A 6,000-nucleotide genomic window follows, 5' to 3' on the forward strand; every position below is an offset into this window, starting at 1 on the left:
CAATTTACATTCCCACCAACAGTGCAAGAGGGTTCCCTTTTCTCCACCCCTCTCCAGCATTTATTGTTTGTAGATTTTCTGATGATGCCCATTCTAATGGGTATGAGGTGATACCTCATTGTAGTTTTGATTTGCATTTCTCTAATAATTAGTGATGTTGAGCAGCCTTTCATGTGTTTTTTAGCCATTTGTATGTCTTTTTTTTAATATATAAATTTGTTTATTTATTTATTTATTTTTGGCTGTGTTGGGTCTTCGTTTCTGTGTGAGGGCTTTCTCCAGTTGCGGCGAGCGGGGGCCACTCTTCATCGCGGTGTGCAGGCCTCTCACTATCGTGGCCTCTCTTGTTGCGGAGCACAGGCTCCAGACGCGCAGGCTCAGTAGTTGTGGCTCACGGGCCCAGTTGCTCCGCGGCATGTGGGATCCTCCCAGACAAGGGCTCAAACCCGTGTCCCCTGCATCAGCAGGCAGATTCCCAACCACTGTGCCACCAGGGAAGCCCCATCTGTATGTCTTCTTTGGAGAAATCTCTATTTAGGTCTTCCGTCCATTTTTTGATTGATTGGGTTGTTTGTTTTTTTGATATTGAGCTGCACGAGCTGTTTGTATATTTTGTAGATTAATCCCTTGTCCGTTTCTTCATTTGCAAATATTTTCTCCCATTCTGAAGGTTGTCCTTTCGTTTTGTTTATGGTTTCCTTTGCTGTGCAAAACTTTTAAGTTTCATTAGGTCACATTTGTTTATTTTTGTTTTTATTTTCATTACTCTAGGAGGTGGGTCAAAAAAGATCTTGCTGCGATTTATGTCAAAGAGTGTTCTTCCTATGTTTTCCTCTCAGAGTTTTATAGTGTCTGGTATTACATTTAGGTCTTTAATCCATCTTGAGTTTATTTTTGTGTGTGGTGTGAGGGAGTGTTTTAATTTCATTCTTTTACATGTAGCTGTCCAGTTTTCCTAGCACCGCTTATTGAAGTAACTACCTTTTATCCATTGTATAGGCTTGCCTCCTTTGTTGTTGATTAATTGACCATAGGTGCATAGGTTTATATGTAGGATTTCTACCCTGTTCCATTGATCTATAAGTCTGTTTTTGTGCCAGTACCATACTGCTTTGATTACTGTAGCTTTGTATTATAGTCTCAAGATGGGGAGCCTGATTCCTTCAGCTTCGTTTTTCTTTCTCGAGATTGCTTTGGCTATTTGGGGTCTTTTGTGTTTCCATACAAATTACAAAAATTTTTGTTCTAATTCTGTGAAAAATGGCATTGGTAATTTGATAGCAATTGCATTAAATCTGCAGATTGCTTTGGGTAGTACAGTAATTTTGACAATATTGATTCTTCCAGTCCAAGAACATGGAATATCTTTCTATCTGTTTGTGTCATCTTTGATTTCTTTCATCAGAGTCATAGATATCAGAGTACAGGTCTTTTGCCTCCTTAGGTAGGTTTATACCTAGGTATTTTATTCTTTTTGATGTGATGGTAGATGAGATTGTTTCCTTAATTTCTCTTTCTGATCTTTTGTTGTGAGTGTATAGAAGTGCAAGAGATTTATCTGTGTTAATTTTGTATCCTGAAGCTTTACCAAATTCATTGAAGAGCTCTAGGAGTTTTCTGGAAGCATCTTTAGGATTTTCTATGTGTAGAATCATGTCATCTGCAAACAGTGACAGTTTTACTTCTTCTTTTCCAATTTGTATTCCTTTTATTACTTCTTCTTCTCTGATTGCCATGCCTAGGACCTCCAAATCTATGTTGAATAACAGTGGTGAGAGTGGACATCCTTGTCTTGTTCCTGATCTTAGAGGAAATGCTTTCAGGTTTTCACCATTGAGAATGATGTTTGCTGTGGGTTTGTCATATATGGCCCTTATGATGTTGAGGTAGGTTCCCTCTATGCCCACTTTCTGGAGAGTTTTTGTCATAAATGGGTGTTGAATTTTGTGAAAAACTTTTTCTGCATCTATTGAGATGATCATGTGGTTTTTATTCTTCAATTTGTTAATATGGTGTATCACATTGTTTGATTTGCATATACTGAGGAATCCTTGCATCCCTGGGAAATATCCCACTTGATCGTGGTGTATGATCCTTTTAATGTGTTGTTGGATTCTGTTTGATAGTATTCTGTTGAAGATTTTTGCATCTATGTTCATCAGTGATATTGGTCTGTAATTTTCTTTTGTTGTAGTCTCTCTGTCTGGTTTCGGTGTCAGGGTGATGGTGACCTCCTAGAATGAGTTTGGGAGTGTTCCTTCCTCTGCAATTTTTTGGAAGAGTTTGAGAAGGATGGGTGTTAGCTCTTCCCTAAATGTTTGATAGAATTCACCTGTGAAGCCATCTAGTCCTGGACTTTTCTTTGTTGGAAGATTTTTAATCACAGTTTCAATTTCATTACTTGTGATTGGTCTGTTCATATTTTCTGTTTCTTCCTGGTTCAGTCTTTGAAGGTTATACCTTTCTAAGAATTTGTCCATTTCTTCCAGGTTGTCCATTTATTGGCATAGAGTTGCTTGTAGTAGTCTCTTAGGATGCCTTGTATTTCTGCAGTGTCTGTTGTAACTTCTCCTTTTTCATTTCTAATTTTATTGATTTGAGTCCTCTCCCTCTTTTTCTTGATGAGTCTAGCTAATGGTTTATCAATTTTGTTTATCTTCTCAAAGAACCAGCTTTTAGTTTTATTGATCTTTGCTATTGTTTTCTTTGTTTCTATTTCATTTATTTCTGCTCTGATCTTTATGATTTCTTTCCTTCTACTACCTTTGGGTTTTCTTTGTTCTTCTTTCTCTACTTCCTTTAGGTGTAAGGTTAGATTTCTTATTTGCTTAGTTGCTCCATGACATGTGGTATCTCCCTGGACCAGGGCTCGAACCCATGTCCCCGGCATTGGCAGGTGGATTCTTAACCACTCTGCCACCAGGGAAGCCCCTTCTTTGATTTCTTCAATGCTCTCTTGGTCATTTAGTAACTTATTGTTTAGCCTCCTTGTGTTTGTGTTTTTTATGTTTTTTCCCCCTGTAATTGACTTCTAATCTCATCACGTTGTGGTCAGAAAAGATTCTTGATATGAATTTCAATTTTCTTAAATTTACTGAGGCTTGATTTGTGACCCATGTTGTGATCTATTCTGGAGAATGTTCCATGTGCACTTGAGAACAAAGTGTAATCTGCTGTTTTTGGATGGAATGTCCTATAAATATCAATTAAATCTATCTAATCTATTGTGTCATTTTAAGCTTGTATTTCCTTATTAATTTTCTGTCTGGATGATCTGTCCATTGGTGTAAGTTAGGTGTTAAAGTCCCCCACTATTATTGTGTTACTGTCGATTTCCTCTTTTATAGCTGTTAGCATTTACCTTATGTATTGAGGTGCTCCTATGTTGCATGCATATATATTTATAATTGTTATATCTTCTTCTTGGATTGATTCCTTGATCATTCTGTAGTGTCCTTCCTTGTCTCTTGTAACATTCTTTATTTCAAAGTCTATTTTGTCTGATATGAGAATTGCTACTCCAGCTTTCTTTGGATTTCCATTTGCATGGAATATCTTTTTCCATCCCCTCACTTTCATTCTTTATGTGTCCCTAGGTCTGAAGTGGGTCTCTTGTAGATAGCATATACATGGGTCTGGTTTTAATATCCATTCAGTGAGCCTGTGTCTTTTAGTTGGAGCATTTAATCCATTCACATTTAAGGTAATTATCAATATGTACGTTCGTATTACCATTTTCTAAATTGTTTTGGGTTTGTATTTGTAGGTCCTTTCTTCTCTTGTGTTTCCCACTTAGAGAAGTTCCTTTAGCATTTGTTGTACAGCTGGTTTGGTGGTGCTGAATTCTCTTAGCTTTGGCTTGTCTGTAAAGCTTTTGATTTCTCTGTTGAATGAGATCCTTGCTGGGTAGAGTAATCTTCGTTGTAGGATCTTTCCTTCCATCACTTTAAATATATCATGCCACTCCCTTCTGGCTTGCAGAGTTTCTGCGGAGAAATCAGCTGTTAACCTTATGGGAGTTCCCTTGTATGTTATTTGTCATTTTTCCCTTGTTGCTTTTGATAATTTTTCTTTGTCTATAATTTTTGTCAATTTGATTACTATGTGTCTTGGCGTGTTTCTCCTTGGCTGTATCCTGCCTGGAACTCTCTGTGCTTCCTGGACTTGGATGGCTATTTCCTTTCCCATGTTAGGGAAGTTTTCAACTATAATCTCTTCAAATATTTTCTTTGGTCCTCTCTCTCTCTCTTCTCCTTCTCGGACCCCTATAATGCAAATGTTGTGTTTAATGTTGTCCCAGAAGTCTCTTAGGCTGTCTTCATTTCTTTTCATTCTTTTTCTTTATTCTGTTCCATGGCAGTGAATTCTACCATTCTGTCTTCCAGGTCACTTATTCGTTCTTCTGCCTTCATTATTCTGCAATTGATTCCTTCTAGTGTATTTTTCATTTCAGTTACTGTATTGTTCATCTCTGTTTGTTTGTTCTGTTATTCTTCTAAGTGTTTGTTCTTTAATTCTTCTATGTCTTTGTTAAGCATCTTCTAGATCTTTGCCTCCATTCTTTTTCCGAGGTCCTGGATCATCTTCACTATCATTATTCCCAATTCTTTTTCTGGAAAAATTATTTTTCTGCCTATCTCCACTTCATTTAGTTGTTTTTCTGGGGTTTTATCTTGTCCCTTCATCTGGTACATAGTCTTCTGGCTTTTTATTTTGTCTGTCTTTCTGCAAATGTGGTTTTTGTTCCACAGCCTGCAGAGTTGTGGTTCTTCTTGCTTCTGCTGTCTGCCCTCTGGTGGATGAGACTATCTAAGAGGCTTGTGCAAGCTTCCTGATGGGAGGGATGGGTGGTGGGTAGAGCTGGGTGTTGCTCTGGTGGGCAGAGCTCAGTAAAACTTTAATGTGCTTGTCTGCTGATGGGTGGGGCTGGGTTCCCTCCATGTTGGTTGTTTGGCCTGAGGCAACCCAGCTCTGGAGGCTACGGGCTCTTTGGTGGGGCTAATGGCAGACTCCGGGAGGGCTCACACCAAGGAGTACTTCCCAGAAGTTATGCTGCCAGTGTCCTTGTCCCTGTGGTGAGCCACTGCCACCCCCCGCCTCTGCAGGAGACCCTCCAACAGTAGCAGGTAGGTCCAGTTCAGTCTCCCATGGGGTTACTGCTCCCTCCCTGGGTCCTGATGCACACACTACTTTGTACATGTCCTCCAAGAGTGGAGTCTCTTCTTCCCCCAGTCCTGTTGAAATCCTGCAATCAAATCCCACCAGCCTTCAAAGTCTGATTCTCTAGGAATTCCTCCTCCCGTTGCTGGACCCCCTGGTTGGGAAGCCTGATGTGGGGCTCAGAACCTTCACTCCAGTGAGTGGACCTCTGTGGTGTAAGTTCTCCAGTTTGAGAATCAACCACCCAGCAGCCATGGGATTTGATTTTATTGTGATTGCACCCCGCTACCGTTTCACTGTGGCTTCTCCCCTGTCCTTGGATGTGGGGCTTCTTTTTTGCTGAGTTCCAGTGTCCTCCTGTTGATGATTGTTCAGCAGTTAGTTGTGATTCTGGTGCTCTTGCAAGAGGGAGTGAGCACACGTCCTTCTACTCTGCCATCTTCTCATCATTTTCTCCCTTTATATTTGTTAGTATTTTTTAGTGTATTTAGGTGCTCCTATATTGGGTACATATATGTTAACGAGTGTAATATCCTCTTTTTGTATTGATCCTTTTATCATTATACAGTGTCCTTCTTTATCTTTCTTTATGGCTTTTGTTTTAAAGTCTATTTTGTCTGATATAGTATTCTTATCCTCACTTTCTTGTCATTTCCATTTGCATGAAATATTTTTTTCCATCCCCTTACTTTCAATCTATGTGTGTTCTTCATCCTAAAGTGGGTCTCTTGTATGCAGCATATTGTTTTTTTAATCAAATGTGCCACTCTATGTCTTTTGATTGGAGCATTTAGTCCTTTGACATTTAAGGTGATTATTGATAGATGGGTATTTATTGCT

Source organism: Balaenoptera borealis (assembly GCF_965194805.1).
Source record: "Balaenoptera borealis genome assembly, chromosome: 1".
In the NCBI taxonomy this organism is placed as follows: domain Eukaryota; kingdom Metazoa; phylum Chordata; class Mammalia; order Artiodactyla; family Balaenopteridae; genus Balaenoptera; species Balaenoptera borealis.